Source organism: Oncorhynchus keta, chromosome 25 (genome assembly GCF_023373465.1).
Source record: "Oncorhynchus keta strain PuntledgeMale-10-30-2019 chromosome 25, Oket_V2, whole genome shotgun sequence".
NCBI classification, from domain to species: domain Eukaryota; kingdom Metazoa; phylum Chordata; class Actinopteri; order Salmoniformes; family Salmonidae; genus Oncorhynchus; species Oncorhynchus keta.
The window spans coordinates 21,489,979-21,508,298 of record NC_068445.1 but is presented as its reverse complement, the minus strand read 5'-3'; the positions used below and the strand labels follow the sequence as shown (position 1 = coordinate 21,508,298).

The following is an 18,320-nucleotide window of genomic DNA, read 5'->3' as shown; positions in this document are numbered from 1 at the left end:
CCAGTAACATTTCTGAAAATATTTCTTTTGAATTAAATGTTACAATATGCGATAGGAAAAATGTCCCTTGCAAGAAAAAATCCCATTTTCACACAAAATCACATTTTCACCTGTGAAATAACCTTTTCACAGGTGAAATAGCATTTTCACATGTTGAGCTGAAAAGTGGTCAGTTTTTATATTTACATTATGTTATTTACGTACAGTATTTTCACATGTTAACACCACCTTTCCACGTGAGGAGAACACATCATATTTATTTTATCACAGGAAAATCTAATTTCCAGTTTCACATGTGAAACACTTTAACATTTGAAAATCTAACTTTCACATGTTCAATTGCATTTTCAGATGTAAAAAACATTCATGTGAAAATCAAACTTTCACATGTGGAATAGCAAGTTCACATGTGCACTTTGCTTTATAATAGTGTGTTAACATTACACCAGGGGTTGACAACTACATTCACCGGGTAGGCGGCACCCAATTCTAACAGAGATGGCCGCCTCGCTTCGCGTTCCTAGGAAACTATGCAGTTTATTTTTTATTTTTTACGTGTTATTTCTTACATTAGTACCCCAGGTCATCTTAGGTTTCATTACATACAGTCGGGAAGAACTACTGAATATAAGATCAGCGTCAACTCACCACCAGTACGACCAAGAATATGATTTTCGCGACGCGGATCCTGTGTTCTGCCTTTCATCCAGGACAACGGAATGGATCCCATGCGGCGACCCAAAAAAACGACTCCGTAAAAGAGGGAAACGAGGCGGTCTTCTGGTCAGACTCCGGAGACGGGCACATCGTGCACCACTCCCTAGCATTCTTCTCGCCAATGTCCAGTCTCTTGACAACGAGGTTGATGAAATCCGAGCAAGGGTAGCATTCCAGAGGGACATCAGAGACTGTAACGTTCTTTGCTCCACGGAAACATGGCTCACTGGAGAGACGCTAACGGAGGCGGTGCAGCGTGCGGGTTTCTCAACGCATCGCGCCGACAGAAACAAACATCTTTCTGGTAAGAAGAGGGGCGGGGGCGTATGCCTTATGGCTAACGAGACATGGTGTGATCAAAGAAACATACAGGAACTCAAATCCTTCTGTTCACCTGATTTAGAATTCCTCACAATCAAATGTCGACCGCATTATCTACCAAGAGAATTCTCTTCGATTATAATCACAGCCGTATATATTCCCCCCCAAGCAGACACATCGATGGCTCTGAACGAACTTTAAATGACTCTTTGCAAACTGGAATCCATTTATCCGGAGGCTGCATTCATTGTAGCTGGGGATTTTAACAAGGCTAATCTGAAAACAAGACTCCCTAAATTTTATCAGCATATCGATTGCGCAACCAGGGGTGGAAAAACCTTGGATCATTGTTACTCTAACTTCCGCGACGCATATAAGGCCCTGCCCCGCCCTCCTTTCGGAAAAGCTGACCACGACTCCATTTTGTTGATCCCTGCCTACAGACAGAAACTAAAACAAGAAGCTCCCACGCTGAGGTCTGTCCAACGCTGGTCCGACCAAACTGATTCCACACTCCAAGACTGCTTCCATCACGTGGACTGGGATATATTTCGTATTGCGTCAGATAACAACATTGACGAATACGCTGATTCGGTGTGCGAGTTCATTAGAACGTGCGTTGAAGATGTCGTTCCCATAGCAACGATTAAAACATTCCCTAACCAGAAACCGTGGATTGATGGCAGCATTCGCGTGAAACTGAAAGCGCGAACCACTGCTTTTAATCAGGGCAAGGTGACTGGTAACATGACCGAATACAAACAGTGCAGCTATTCCCTCCGCAAGGCTATCAAACAAGCTAAGCGTCAGTATAGAGACAAAGTAGAATCTCAATGCAACGGCTCAAACACAAGAGGTATGTGGCAGGGTCTAGAGTCAATCACAGACTACAAGAAGAAAACCAGCCCAGTCAAGGACCAGGATGTCTTGCTCCCAGGCAGATTAAATAACTTTTTTTGCCCGCTTTGAGGACAATACAGTGCCACTGACACGGCCTGCAACGAAAACATACGGACTCTCCTTCACTGCAGCCGAGGTGAGTAAGACATTTAAATGTGTTAACCCTCGCAAGGCTGCAGGCCCAGACGGCATCCCCAGCCGCGCCCTCAGAGCATGCGCAGACCAGCTGGCCGGTGTGTTTACAGACATATTCAATCAATCCCTATACCAGTCTGCTGTTCCCACATGCTTCAAGAGGGCCACCATTGTTCCTGTTCCCAAGAAAGCAAAGGTAACTGAGCTAAACGACTACCGCCCCGTAGCACTCACTTCCGTCATCATGAAGTGCTTTGAGAGACTAGTCAAGGACCATATCACCTCCACCCTACCTGACACCCTAGACCCACTCCAATTTGCTTACCGCCCAAATAGATCCACAGACGATGCAATCTCAACCACACTGCCCTAACCCATCTGGACAAGAGGAATACCTATGTGAGAATGCTGTTCATCGACTACAGCTCGGCATTCACCCTGGGTCTCGACCCCGCCCTGTGCAACTGGGTACTGGACTTCCTGACGGGCCACCCCCAGGTGGTGAGAGTAGGCAACAACATCTCCACACCGCTGATCCTCAACACTGGGGCCCCACAAGGGTGCGTTCTGAGCCCTCTCCTGTACTCCCTGTTCACCCACGACTGCTTGGCCACGCACGCCTCCAACTCAATCATCAAGTTTGCGGACGACACAACAGTGGTAGGCTTGATTACCAACAACGACGAGACGGCCTACAGGGAGGAGGTGAGGGCCCTCGGAGTGTGGTGTCAGGAAAATAACCTCACACTCAACGTCAACAAAACTAAGGAGATGATTGTGGACTTCAGGAAACAGCAGAGGGAACACCCTCCTATCCACATCGATGGAACAGTAGAGGAGTAGTGGAGAGGGTAGTAAGTTTTAAGTTCCTCGGCATTCACATCACAGACAAACTGAATTGGTCCACTCACACAGACAGCATCGTGAAGAAGGCGCAGCAGTGCCTCTTCAACCTCAGGAGGCTGAAGAAATTCGGCTTGTCACCAAAAGCACTCAAAAACTTCTACATATGCACAATCGAGAGCATCCTGGCGGGCTGTATCACCGCCTGGTACGGCAACTGCTCCGCCCACAACCGTAAGGCTCTCCAGACGGTAGTGAGGTCTGCACAACGCATCACCGGGGACAAACTACCTGCCCTCCAGGACACCTACACCGCCCGATGTTACAGGAAGGCCATAAAGATCATCAAGGACAACAACCACCCGAGCCACTGCCTGTTCACCCCGCTATCATCCAGAAGGCGAGGTCAGTACAGGTGCATCAAAGCTGGGACCAAGAGACTGAAAAACAGCTTCTATCTCAAGGCCATCAGACTGTTAAACAGCCACCACTAACATTGAGTGGCTGCTGCCAACACACTGACACTGACTCAACTCCAGCCACTTTAAATATGGGAATTGATAGGAAATTATGTAAAATATATCACTAGCCACTTTAAACAATGCTACCTAATATAATGTTACATACCCTACATTATTAATCTCATATGCATACGTATATACTGTACCCTATATAATCTACTGCATCCTTATGTAATACATGTATCACTAGCCACTTTAACTATGCCACTTTGTTTACATACTCATCTCATATGTATATAATGTACTCGATACCATCTACTGTATCTTGCCTGTGCTGCTCTGTACCATCACTCATTCATAATAATAATAATAATAAAACCTTAGACCCACTCCAATTCGCATTCCACTCCAACAGATCCACAGATTACGCAATCTCAATCACACTCCACACTGCCCTTTCCCACCTTGACAAAAGGAACACCTATGTGAGCTGCTGCTCATTGACTACAGTGCAGCGTTCAACACCATAGTGCCCACAAAACTCATCACTTAGCTAAGGACCCTGGGACTAAACACCTCCGTGTACAACTGGATCCTGGACTTTCTGACGGGCTGCCCCCAAGTGGTAAGAGTAGGAAACAACACATCTGCCACACTGATCCTCAACACGGGGGCTCCTCAGGGGTGTGTGCTTAGTCCCCTACTGTACTCCCTGTTCACCCACGACTGTGTGGCCAAGCACGACTCCAACACCATCATTAAGTTTGCTGATGACACAACAGTGGTAGGCCTGATCACCGACCACGAAGAGACGTCCTATAGGGAGAAGGTCAGAGATCTAGGAGTGTGGTACCAGGACAACAACTTCTCCCTCAACGTGAGCAAGACCAAGGAAATGATCGTGGACTACAGAAAAAGGAGGGCCGAACATGCCCATTCAAATCGCCAGGTCTGTAGTGGAGCGGGTTGAGAGTTTCAAGTTCCTTGTTGTCCACATTACCAACAAGCTATCATGGTCCAAATACACCAAGACAGTCGTGAAGAGGGCCCCCTCAGGAGACTGAAAAGGTTTGGCATGGGTCCCCAGATCATCAAAAAGCTCAACAGCCTCCAGGTGGCGCAGTGGTCTGAGGCACTGCATTGCAGTGTTAGGAGTGCTAGCTGTGGTCATTTATGAACATTTGAACATCTTGGCCATGTTCTGTTATAATCTCCACCCGGCACAGCCAGAAGAGGACTGGCCACCCCACATAGCATGGTTCCTCTCTAGGTTTCTTCCTAGGTTTTGGCCTTTCTAGGGAGTTTTTCCTAGCCACCGTGCTTCTACACCTGCATTGCTTGCTGTTTGGGGTTTTATGCTGGATTTCTGTACAGCACTTTGAGATATCAGCTGATGTACGAAGGGCTATATAAATAAATACATTTGATTTGATTTAACAATTGGATACCAAAAGGCTCCTTAACAGCCTCTACCCCAAAGCAATGAGACTGCTGAACAATTAATCTAATGGCCATCCAAACTATTTACATTGACACCCCCCGTTTGATATTACACTGCTGCTACTCACTGTTTTTATCTATGCATAGTCACTTTACCCCTACCTACATGTTCAAATTACCTTGAGTAACCTGTACCCCTGCACAGTGACTCGGCACCGGTGTACCCTGTATATAGCCTTTGGAATAGTTTTTTTTATTGTGTTGTCTTTTTATTTATTACTTTAGTTTATTTAGTCAATATTGTCTAAACTCTATTGAACTGCATTGTTGGTTAAGGGTTTGTAAGTAAGCATTTCACAGTAAGGTCTACCTACACCTGTTATATTCGGCTCGTGACAAATAACATTTGTTTTGTATCATGTAGTGGCATAAAACTAGAGATGTTACCTTGAGCTTGGTGAATAGAATATGAATGATAGTCATCCAATATGCTGTAACAGAAATAAGGCCATGGAAAAAATAAAAATAATCTTCCATCTTAAACGGCACCAACCGCCACTGTTTGTTTCCTAGTCAATACATTCATTCTGTGTCTGTTCAATCCCTCTCTGTAAAGTGTTGCACCATTGGATTGAGGGGCTGGGCAATGTTTCAGAGTTGAATAAAACGATAAGTTATTCCACTCACTGTGAATACTTTTATCTGTAAAAAATGATTAACCTGCCAATAATAACGTGAGGGTTTAATTGTGTAATGCTCAGGCCATGTTATGATGATGGTTCAAGATAATCTGATAATTGTTATGAAGGAAACATTTTTAAGTATGAAATGACCAATTCAAATTAAACCTGAGACAACTTGATCAAGCTTATGAACATGTAAAACTGCATAATGATGTCATATTAACGTGCAGAAACACTGCATGCACCGATTCACACACATTGACACACACTGTCCTCCATTCACACACACGCACACACACACGCACACACGCACACACACAGGGAAGGAGTTAACAAGTCAGGAACAGCAAATCAACAAATCAGGAACAGCAACCGTGTGCTTTTGGCTTGGATTCCAGGATGTGGTCCTCTTGCCTCCTTTTATTGAGTGACTGATGTTTCTAAGATTGATCAAAAAGCTTAACATGCTATTTCAAATGTCTTGTTCTGTGTAACAAGGGGTGTGTACTGCCCAGTTGACATTTAACTCAATATTTTTTATTCTATTCATGTTGTTCCCACAGAGTTGTCCATTCTGAGTCAACCTAGAACCATGACCCCCGACTTGGCCTATTCTAACACTGACCAGCTGCTTTTGGACCTGCAACCCCCCACTAGTCAAGCTCCTGTATCTTTCAAGCCCTTCATGAGTTGTTTGATCTAACTACTGACTCAGCCAAGGACCGATAGCAGCATTTCCAAAACTCGGTCCTAGGGACCCCAAGGGGTGAACTTTTTAGGGTTTTGCTCTAGCACGACTACACAGCTGATTCAAATAATCAACTCATAATCAACCACTTGGGGTCCCCAGATTCTAGTTTTGGAAACGCTGAACTAAAGAATATGAGAAAATGTCAGTAGTGTGGTTTAGCATGTAACTTTAAGGGATTGTTTACTCATGGTGTAAAGGGTGGGCACAGTCAGACAGGATGGATTTCCCACTGTCATGACCAAACACTACTTTACCCCTAATGGCATTTCTCATTTAAATACAGGGAAGAGGAAGGAGTAGGCTAGTCTGTCTGGACTGGTATCATTGTGCTTGGTTGTCAGAACATGGTGATGATGACGTTGCTGATGATAATTTTGATCAGCATATTTTTTGTCATGATATTGACGTGATGATTCAAGGATGTGCACAGTGCACCTGTAATGTAACACCATGAGTAAAAAAAATTGCTATACATTTGTATTGATGCTAATGTTGATCATCAGTATTGTGCATATTTACACTGATGGCTGTCAGCCCATGACTGATGTATTAGCCTATTGTTATTTAGTATCATTATGCATGTGACGGGACTTTTGTGGTGTGATTGGTCACGATGCTTCGAGGATTTTAGATGAACTAACTTCAAAGTAATGACTCGGGACGTCGGGTTTGATATGAAAGCTTCTTTTAGAAATAATACTTGTTCACGTTACATTTAACAACTTTAGATACTACAGAGCAATGCAGGTAAGATGCTAGCGGAAAGTCAGCTTAATCACTTAATCACTTTGCACCTGCACATAACTGGCGCGTTATCTCTCTCATTCCTGTCGCAAGGCATTCTGGAACTTGCAGTCAAAAAGCGTAATTCAATACAAACCAATACAATTACATATGTAAATAACTGTAAAGAAATATCTTTAGATACAGCTCAATGAATTAACTTAAACATTAACTCTGTAACACATTAAAGTTACAACATCCTCCCCCCCCGATGTTAATCTAGATCTCTAGGCAGTATATCAACTGAATAGGTCTCCTCAACAAAGTCCCTGAAGCAGTACAAACTGAACATGATCTAACTAGGCCATCTCGGCCTAGAAACAGTTCCTCAATCTTTCCTAGTTTCCAGGTTTGTCTGGGTATGTTATCTTCTCCAATGAGTACAACGTCACCCGCCTTCAGTGGGGTGGGCTGTGGTGTGTCACAGCGGTGTGCTGACTTTAGATCCAGCAAGTAGTCTCTTCGCCAACTGTTCCAGAAACTGGTCACAAGTCTCTGCCTGTACTTCCATCTGCGTGTCATTTCCCCCTTGTTTAACATTGGGTGCTGAGTGTCACTTGCTCCAGAATGCATCACCTTCTCATGGTGGTACTGTATCAGCATTTCTGAGTATCTGTACTTATTGGGCAGAACCCATGGGTGCTGCTCTCTGAATGTGAAGTTGGACTGTTGCAGTCTTCCTCCTACACTGAGTAGTTTGTGTTCGTCCAGGAAAGGTTTCAGTTCTCTGATTTTACAGTCATTGTTTAGGCTTTTTCCTGCCTTCAGTTATTTGATCTCCTGTCCAAAACTCTGTTGTTGTGTTACCTTAACCTCTTGATACTACCCATCCCGGGTCCGGGAGCATTGTCATCAACTGACACTAATTAGAATAACACAACGGACATAAATATTACTAGAAAATATTCCTATTCATGAAATCACAAGTGAAATATATTGAAACACAGCTTAGCCTTTTGTTAATCACCCTGTCATCTCATTTTCAAAATATGCTTTACAGCCAAAGCTAGACAAGCATTTGTGTAAGTTTATCGATAGCCTAGCATAGCATTTTGTCCAGCTAGCAGCAGGTAACTTGGTCACGGAAATCAGAAAAGCAATCAAATTAAATCGTTTGCCTTTGATGAACTTCGGATGTTTTCACTCACAAGACTCCCAGTTAGATAGCCAATGTACCTTTTTTCCAAAAATATTATTTTTGTAGGCTAAATAGCTCCATTTGTTCTTCACGTTTGGCTGAGAAATCGACCGGAAATTGCAGTCACGAAAACGCCGAAAAATATTCCAAATTAGCTCCATAATATCGACAGAAACATGGCAAACGTTGTTTATAATCATTCCTCATGTAACGGTTCTCTTGTGGTGAAGGAGAGGCGGACCAAAATGCAGCGTGGTTTCTATTCATGGTTCTTCAATAACGAAGACTATACATGAATAGACTAACAAAAACAATAAACGTGCGAAAACCTAAACAGCCCTATCTGGTGCAAACACAGAGACAGGAACAATCACCCATAAAACCCAACACCAAACAGGCTACCTAAATATGGTTCCCAATCAGAGACAATGACTATGTCACGCCTTGGTCATAGTATTTTGTGTTTTCGTTATATATTTGATCAGGCCAGGGTGTGACATGGGTTTAGAATGTTGTGTTTCGTATTGGGGTTTTGTAGTCATTGGGATTGCGGCTGAGTAGGGGTCTAGCATAGGCTTGGCAGCCTGAGGCGGTTTTCAATTAGAGTCAGGTGATTCTCGTTGTCTCTGATTGGGAACCATATTTAGGTAGCCGGGGTTTCACTGTGTATTTCGTGGGTGATTGTTCCTGTCTCTGTGTAGTGTTCACCAGATAGGCTGTAATAGGTTTTCGCGTTTCGTTTGTTGTTTTTGTATAGTAAGTTATTTCATGTCTCATTCACCTTTATTAAAGAACATGAGTAACCACCACGCTGCATTTTGGTCCGACTCTCTTTCTACAGACGAACGCCGTTACAGACTAACACCTGCCTCTGATTGAGAACCATATCAGGCCAAACATAGAACTAGACAAACTAGACATGTAACATAGAATGCCCACTCAGATCACACCCTGACCAACCAAAACATAGAAATATACAAAGCAAACTATGGTCAGGGTGTGACACCTCAAGGTGTTTTTCAAATATCTATTCAATAATATATCAACCGGGACAGGTGGCTTCTTAGTAGGAGAGAGAGAAACAATGGCCGCATTTGTTCTTTACGCACAAAACACTCTGAGAGCCTCCAGCTGACCACTGACGCAATGTTGACGTTCAGGCTCATTTTTCAAAATAAAGCCTGAAACTATGTATTGTGACACTAGACACATTAGGGAAGCCATAGAAAAAGGAATCTGGTTGATATCCCTTTCACTGCTCAAGAGGGACGCATTGGAACGAAGAGGTTTCTAAATAAGAGTCACTTCCTGATTGGATATTTCTCAGGCTTTCGCCTGCAATATCAGTTCTGTTATACTCACAGACAATATTTTTACAGTTTTGGAAACTTTAGAGTGTTTTCTATGCTAAGCTGTCAATTATATGCATATTTTATTATTTTGTCCTGACAAAATAGCCGTTTACTTTGGGGACGTTATTTTTCCAAAAATGAAAATAGTGCCCCCTAGATTCAAGAGGTTAACAGTCGACAGACCACTCTGTGAATTATAACTCTACGCCAAATGTATACATTATTTAGTCATTATTGATAAAAATCCTTCAACATAAGTCTACAGCTGTAAGACACTAGTTTTGGGCAGTCTACAGGGATGACCTATGGACTTCTGAGAAGAAAACTGGAGAGTGCTGTAGCTGTACAGTTAAAGGCCTCAAAATAAATGTTTAACTTTCTAAGGCTGGTATTTTGCTTGGACCCTTAAGTTATCCTAGCATAAATCCTAATTGGATGTTCCGTTGTGCATGTGCGTTTATGCTTACGCAAGCGTACATGTAAAGGGAAGGAAACCAAGTATCCTGGCAGATTACAATTTGTTCAGAATGAGTCTGACCTAGTCAGGTAATTTTCAAGTCAATGCCTGGAGGTCAGTCAGAATTGGTGTCGAGGGAGTCTGTAGTGATTTTACTACCAGTCACTGTCTTTCAATATTGTAGTGGCGGAAGTATACTTCATAGCTATGTTATCCACGGAGGAGCTAACCTCATGACAGAAGTACTCTAAGTATTAGACCAGTCGTACATGGTGTGATCGTGGTTCATGACTTCTAATAACTTTTCTCCTGAACGGAGGGTTCTATTTATTAGTGGCGTGTGTTAACCATTGGAAGAGTGCATTGGAGATTCCTTTCCCCGTGCTGCACTCTGAGTGACTCCTATGTTGCTATTATCAATAGCAATTTAACTCGTGAGGTTACTAATCCTCTTACTGAGTGTTGCTGGACTGACTGTGGTATTGGTACTGGTACTCAAGGGGTCCAGTTGTCCTACCAATTTATTCTGAAATGTTATCCTACAGGAATACATGATTAGAGCATTTTACTAGTTGTCGTGTAGTGACTACTACACATGGCAAGGAATGATTATTGTTGCCATTTGTTTTGGAGGTGGACAACTCCACTGGACTTCCTTTACGGTCCAGTGTGGTACACCTCAGTACCATATTAGATGTGTTCTAAGATAATCCCCATCTAGGGGCCTGTCTGCTCCTCACTGTTTTTAAAGGTGAGTTTACAACTAGATTTGATTTATGTTCTGGCGGCCTCGTACGGTGTTTTCCGTAGTGTTAGTAACTGAGGCGCAAACGAAAAGTTCGGACCCTATGTACAAGTTGTCAGTGGCCTCGTTATTATGAGAGTGGCTGTAACCTTTCAACCAAATCTCCTGGTGTTTGTGCTTCAACACCCTCAGTGGCTGTCGAGGTCTGTCAGTCACCACCGCGTCCGCGTGTGGCAACCTCTTCAGTACCTGCGAACTGAGACAAGGATGTCGGTCTGTGATATCGCAAAGTGTTTCACCAGTGGGAGTCATCGGGTCAGTTGCTGGACTGATGCCATTAGTGTCATTGTAAGAGTTGACAGTCCCCCACAAAGTGGAAGGTGTGTCATCGTAAGCAGAGTATACTCTGCGCATCAATGTTTTTCTTGCTGGTACAGCCGCAGTGTTTGCGGAAGTGTCAGAAGGGCAAGAGAAGTTCATCTCAATGACCGTATTGCATGACTGCAAGGAGGAGGGAAGTTGGGAAGTTGCTCATTCACAGAGACAGCTGGCTCGAAATCATGAAAATAATTTTCAATCAGATTGGCTGATGGAATGTGTCGAGATATCGTAATGTCTCCTTGGATCGGATTCTGCACCAAGAGGTTTCTAAACGTCTTTTTCCCAAGGAGTGATTTTGACAGATACCCCTCGTGAATGACTGCGTTGCAGCTAGCATTAGGGGAAGACAGTGTGGTCGGTGGAGAAGACACTGTAGCCTGTGACCATACCTGGTTTGTTTTCCAATCCATCAATGAGAGTAACCGATCCATCAAGTCTGCTCCAAGTAGCAGGGGTACAGTTTCAAGGCTTGTCACATACACAAGGTGGACGAGCGATACGTCCTTGAAGTGTAGTTTCAGCATGACTCTCAATGTGAGAGGCGAGGTAGTCTGAGTGACCCCTCGAAATGTAGTGTCGCATCGTTACACTTTTAACCAACATTTAGTTGGCTTCTAAGCCCTTTTTAGATAATCAAACAATGTTTGAGAGATGAGTGGTATTGTCGCACCTGAATCAATTAGCACAAGTTAAGCAGTCCTCCAGGACTGTTTCCAGGTATGGGCGTTTCAATTCGTGTTTAGTGGACATATTCCCCACAAAGTGGAGTGGTCGTTCGCAACGACGTGATGTGTCAATTCTGTTCAAGGTGGAAGCAGATCGACTTTTCCGATTTCGAGTGGGCTTGTCTTTAACTTCTTGGATATAGGGGGCGCTATTTTAATTTTTGGATGAAAAACGTTCCCGTTTTAAACAAGATATTTTGTCACGAAAAGATGCTTGACTATGCATATAATTGACAGCTTTGGAAAGAAAACACTCTGACGTTTCCAAAACTGCAAAGATATTGTCTGTGAGTGCCACAGAACTGATGTTACAGAAAAAACCCAGATAAAAATCCAATCAGGAAGTGCCGCATTTTTTGAAACCGCCTCATGCCAATGACTCCTTATATGGCTGTGAATGGGCCACGAATGAGCTTAGGCTTTCTGTCGCTTCCCCAAGGTGTCGACAGCACTGTGACGTATTTGTAGGCATATCATTGGAAGATTGACCATAAGAGACTACATCTACCAGGTGGTTGCTTGGTGTCCTCCGTCGCAATTATTGTGTAATCTCCAGCTGCAGTATTTTTCCGTTTGCTTCTGATGAGAAGCCAACTGTCACCACTGATAGATTATTGAATAGATATGTGAAAAACACCTTGAGGATTGATTCTAAACAACGTTTGCCATGTTTCTGTCGATATTATGGAGCTAATTTGGAAAAAAGTTTGGCGTTGTAAGTGACTGCATTTTTCTTAGCCAAACGTGTTGAACAAAACGGAGCTATTTCGTCTACACAAATGATCTTTTTGGAAAAAATGAACATTTGCTATCTAACTAAGAGTCTCCTCATTGTAAACATCCAAAGTTCTTCAAAGGTAAATGATTTTATTTGAATGCTTTTCTTGTTTTTGTGAAAATGTTGCCTGCTGAATGCTAGGCTTAATGCTATGCTAGGCTATCAATACTCTTACACAAATGCTTGTGTAGCTTTGGTTAAAGCATATTTTGAAAATCTGAGATGACAGTGTTGTTAACAAAAGGCTAAGCTTGTGTTTGAATATATTTATTTCATTTCATTTGCGATTTTCATGAATAGGAAACGTTGCGTTATGGTAATGAGCTTGAGGCTATGATTACGCTCGATTTAGGACTCGTTTTACTGTGGATATAGATACATTTGTACCTTGTTTCCTCCAGCATCTTCACATGGTCCTTTGCTGTTGCTCTGGGATTGATTTGTACTTTCGCACTAAAGTACGTTCATCTCTAGGAGACAGAACGCATCTTCTTCCTGAGAGGTATGACGGCTGCATGGTCCCATGGTGTTTATACTTGTGTACTATTGTTTGTACAGATGAACGTGGTACCTTCAGGCGTTTGGAAATTGCTCCCAAGGATGAACCAGACTTTTGGAGGTCTACAATATTTTCCTGAGGTCTTGGCGTATTTCTTTTGATTTTCCCACTATGTCAAGCAAAGAGGCACTGACTTTGAAGGTAGGCATTGAAATACATCCACAGGTACACCTCCAATTGACTCAAATGATGTCAATTAGCCTATCAGAAGCTTCTAAAGCCATGACATAATTTTCTGGAATTTTCCAAGCTGTTTAAATTGACAGTCAACTTAGTGAATGTAAACTTCTGACCCACTGGAATTGTGATACAGTGAAATAATCTGTCTGTAAAGAATTGTTGGAAAAATGACTTGTGGCATGCACAAAGTAGATGTCCTAACCGACTTGCCAGAACTATAGTTTGTTATTATTAACAAGAAAATTGGTTGAAGTGGTTGAATAACGAATTTGAATGACTCCAACCTAAGTGTATGTACACTTCCTCTGAAGGGGATGTAGGGGTAGAGAACTAGGGGTGATCAAAACCGTTTCCTAACTACAATATCTTATCTTGACAGGTATTGCAAGCCAGAACTGCTTCACAATGGTGGATTCTGAAACCATTTATGGTTTTGGTTATGATTATGGGGATTATAGCAATTCCACTTGTTACTCCTCGTGAGGAGGAGGTAGCTTTCAAAACCCATAATACATGCTTCATGGAGGTTTTATGCATTTCCCTCATGGTGGTCAATGTGTTTTTTTCTGGGGGTTTGTGGGAATAGCGTGGTCATCTGGATCGCTGGTCACAATATGAAAAAGATGGTCAACACCACCTGGTACCTCAGCCTGGCCGTCTCCGACATCATATTCTTGTCACGCCTTGGTCATTGTATCTTGTGTTTTTGTTATATGTTTGGGTAGGCCAGGGTGTGACATGGGTTTATATGTTGTATTTCGTATTGGGGTTTGTATTAATTGGGAGTGTGTATTATTAGGGGTGTGTCTAGTTAGGCTTGGCTGCCTGAGGCGATTCCTAATTGGAGTCAGCTGATTCTCGTTGTCTCGGATTGGGAACCGTATTTAGGCAGCCTGAGTGCGCGTTGTATTTTGTGGGTGATTGTACCTGTCTTAGTGTTAGTCACCAGATAGGCTGTATTAGTTTCACTCGTTTGTTGTTTTTGTATTTTCAGTTATTTCATGTACCGCATTATTCTTCATTAAAAGTCATGAGTAACCTACACGCTGCATTTCGGTCTGACTCTCTACAAACAACAGACGAAGTTCATTACAGAATCACCCACCACCATTCACAGACCGAGCAGCGTGGGAACTGGCAGGATCTGAAGGTGGACGTTATGGACAACAGAAGCAAGGAATGTACGATGTGGGAAGAAATCGACAGGTGGGCGGCCGACCCAGAGCGAGTGCAGGAGCCCGCCTGGGATTCCCTACAGCAGTGCGAAGAAGGCTACAGGGGAATCGAGTCAAAGAAAAAGACACCCCGGGAAAAACGGAGAAGCGCTGGTTTAAACAGGCAGCGACAGCTGGAGCAGCAAAGGGAGAATGAATTATTTGGAGAATGGACATGGGAAGACTTGTTGGATGGTAAAGGTTGTTACACTTGGGAGGAGATATTGGCCGGAAGAGATTGCCTCCCATGGGAACAGGTGGAGACACTAAGGAGAGCAGAGGCAGCGGGAGATAGGAGCCGACGATATGAGGGAACACGGTAAAAAATTATTGGGGGGGAGCTAGAAGGGAGAATAGTTATGCCAGGTAGGAGACCTGCTGCATACTCCCTGTGCTCACCGTTGGGCTAGAGAGACCGGGCAGGCACCTTGTTATGGTGTTTTCAGTGCGGGAGCATAGCCCGGTGTGGCACATACCAGCTCTTCCTATTTGCCGGGCTAGAGTGGGCATCGAGCCAGGTAAGCTTGGGCAGGCTCGGTGCTCAAGAGCTCCAGTGCGCCTGCACGGTCCGGTCTATCCAGAGCTACCTCTACACACCAGTCCTCCGGTAGCAGCTCCCCGCACCAGGCTTCCTGTGCGTGTCCTCGCGCCAGTACCACCAGTTCCAGCACCACGCACCAGGCCTCCAGTGCGCCTCGCCTGTTCAGCACAGCCAGTGCTTTTCTCCCCTCCTGTGCTATCGGAGTCTCCAGCCTGTTCAGCGCAGCCAGAGCTTTTCTCCCCTCCTGTGCTATCGGAGTCTCCAGCCTGTTCAGCTCAGCCAGAGCCTTTCTCCTCTCCTGCGCTGCCGGAGTCTCCTGTCTGTCCAGCGCCGCCAGTGCTCCCAGTCGGCCCAGCGCGTCCAGTGCGCCTCGCCTGTTTAGCGCAGCCAGAGCTTTTCTCCTCTCCTGCGCTGCCGGAGTCTCCTGTCTGCCCAGCGCCGCCAGTCGGCCCAGCGTCACCAGTCTGCCAGGATCCGCCAGAAGTGCCAGTCTGCCCAGCGCCGCCAGAGCTCCCAGTCTGCCCAGTGCCGCCAGTCTGCCCAGCGCCGCCAGTGCTCCCAGTCTGCCCAGCGCCGCCAGTGCTCCCAGTCTGCCCAGCGCCGCCAGTGCTCCCAGACTGCCCAGCGCCGCCAGTGCTCCCAGTCTGCCCAGCGCCGCCAGTGCTCCCAGTCTGCCCAGCGCTGCCAGTACCGCCAGTCTGCCCAGCGCCGCCAGTGCCGCCAGTCCTCCCAGCGCCGCCAGACAACCAGTCTCTTCCAGATCTGCCAGACAACCAGTCTCTTCCAGATCTGCCAGACAACCAGTCTCTTCCAGATCTGCCAGACAACCAGTCTCTTCCAGATCTGCCAGACAACCAGTCTCTTCCAGATCTGCCAGACAACCAGTCTCTTCCAGATCTGCCAGACAACCAGTCTCTTCCAGATCTGCCAGACAACCAGTCTCTTCCAGATCTGCCCGACACCAGTCTCTTCCAGATCTCTTCCAGATCTGCCCGACAACCAGTCTCTTCCAGATCTGCCCGACAACCAGTCTCTTCCAGATCTGCCCGACAACCAGTCTCTTCCAGATCTGCCCGTCAACCTAGATCTTCTAGATCAGCCAGACAACCTGAATCATCCAGGTCCACCAGCCAGCCAGGATTTACCGGAGCCTACTACCTGCCTGAGCTTCCTCGCAGTACTGAGCTTCCTTTCAGTACTAGGCTTCCTCTCTGTACTGGGCTCCCTCTCAGTACCGGGCTTCCCCTCAGTACTGGGCTGCTTCGGTCCCGGGCTGCTCCTCTGTCCCGGGCTGCCCCTCTGTCCTGAGCTGCCCTGCTGTCCTGAGCTGCCCCTCTATCCTGAGTTGCCCCTCTGTCCCGAGCTGCCCCTCTGTCCCAAGTTGCCCCTCTGTCCCGAGCTGCCCCTCTGTCCCGAGCTGCCCCTCTGTCCCGAGCTGCCCCTCTGTCCCGAGCTGCCCCTCTGTCCCGAGCTGCCCCTCGGTCCCGAGCTGCCCCTCGGTCCCGAGCTGCCCCTCAGTTATGTGGGGATCAGGGTGAGGACTATTAGGCCATGGTCGGCGGAGAAGGTGGATTATCCTAGGATGCGAAGGGGAGGAACTAGGACATTTATGGAGTGGGGTCCACGTCCCGAGCCAGAACCGCCACCATGGACAGACGCCCACCCGGACCCTCCCTATGCTCTTGAGGTGCGTCCCGGAGTCCGCACCTTAGGGGGGGGGGTTCTGTCACGCCTTGGTCATTGTATCTTGTGTTTTTGTTATATGTTTGGGTAGGCCAGGGTGTGACATGGGTTTATATGTTGTATTTCGTATTGGGGTTTGTATTAATTGGGAGTGTGTATTATTAGGGGTGTGTCTAGTTAGGCTTGGCTGCCTGAGGCGATTCCTAATTGGAGTCAGCTGATTCTCGTTGTCTCGGATTGGGAACCGTATTTAGGTAGCCTGAGTGCGCGTTGTATTTCGTGGGTGATTGTACCTGTCTTAGTGTTAGTCACCAGATAGGCTGTATTAGTTTCACTCGTTTGTTGTTTTTGTATTTTCAGTTATTTCATGTACCGCATTATTCTTCATTAAAAGTCATGAGTAACCTACACGCTGCATTTCGGTCTGACTCTCTACAAACAACAGACGAAGTTCATTACAATTCTGTGCCTGTCTACCCTTCAACATCATTTACCCGGAAACAAAGGAGTGGATCTTTGAGCTCTTCATGTGCAAATTCAGCTCTTTTGTGATGTTCCTGAACATGTTTGGCAGCATATTACTCCTGGTCGTCATCAGTGTTGACCACTGTGTGTCAGTGTCGTTTCCAGTGTGGGCTCAGGAACACTCCACCATTGGCAAGGCCTTTGAATTGGTGTTCCTGGTCTGGGTTGCCTATGTCGCACTGAGCATCCCCTCCTTGGTGTTCAGCGATGCCAAGACTCATGTCGGGAAGATCATGTGTTTCAATAACTAGACAAACCAACACAGCCACAAGATGATCACTGTAGGTCGGTTTATCAGGAGACTTGTGCTCCCATTCCTCATCCTCTGTTACTCCGTCATCATTCTGCGACTGAGGACCAACCGGATGATCAAGTCCTCCAAGCCCTTAACTTATGACTGCCCTGATAGCCACGTTCTTCATCTGCTGCCCAACCATGTCTTTGTTCTGTTTGAGTTGATCCACCAAAGCTACGACCTGGCGGTTATAAAAGCTGGACTGATGGTGGGTACCACTGTAGCCACAGCAAACATTTTCCTCAACCCAATGCTATATATTTTAATTTTAGGCAGCTCCATACTGTCTACGATGGAAGTCGTGTTCTTTGTCTCATGTTAACATAATTTCAAACAATCTACCTGTTTGATTTGTTTCTCTCATGAGTAAATTGAGTATGGTCTTGTGGAGATATTGGTCACACTTTATTTGGATAATCCAGATGACACATTGTTTCTTATAAAAATATGGGATGCAGTCGGTCTCTCCTCAACTCTTAGCCAAGAGAGACTGGCATACATACTATTTATATTAGCCCTCTGATTACAATGATGAGCAAGACGTGCCGCTCTGTGCCAGCTGCAGCTTAACTAGGTCTTTCCTTGCAACACTCGACCACACAACTGGACAATAATCAAGCTAAGACAGGACTAGAGCTTGCAGGACCTATAATAATAATAATAATAATATATGCCATTTAGCAGACGCTTTTATCATTCTACGTATGGGTGGT

The 18,320-nt window shown here is 45.2% G+C and overlaps 1 pseudogene; it reads left to right on the top strand.

Annotated features, from left to right (window-relative positions):
- Positions 1-13,794: 13,794 nt before the first annotated feature.
- Positions 13,795-17,929, top strand: LOC118357862 (chemerin-like receptor 1; annotated as a pseudogene).
- The last annotated feature ends 391 nt before the right edge of the window (positions 17,930-18,320 follow it).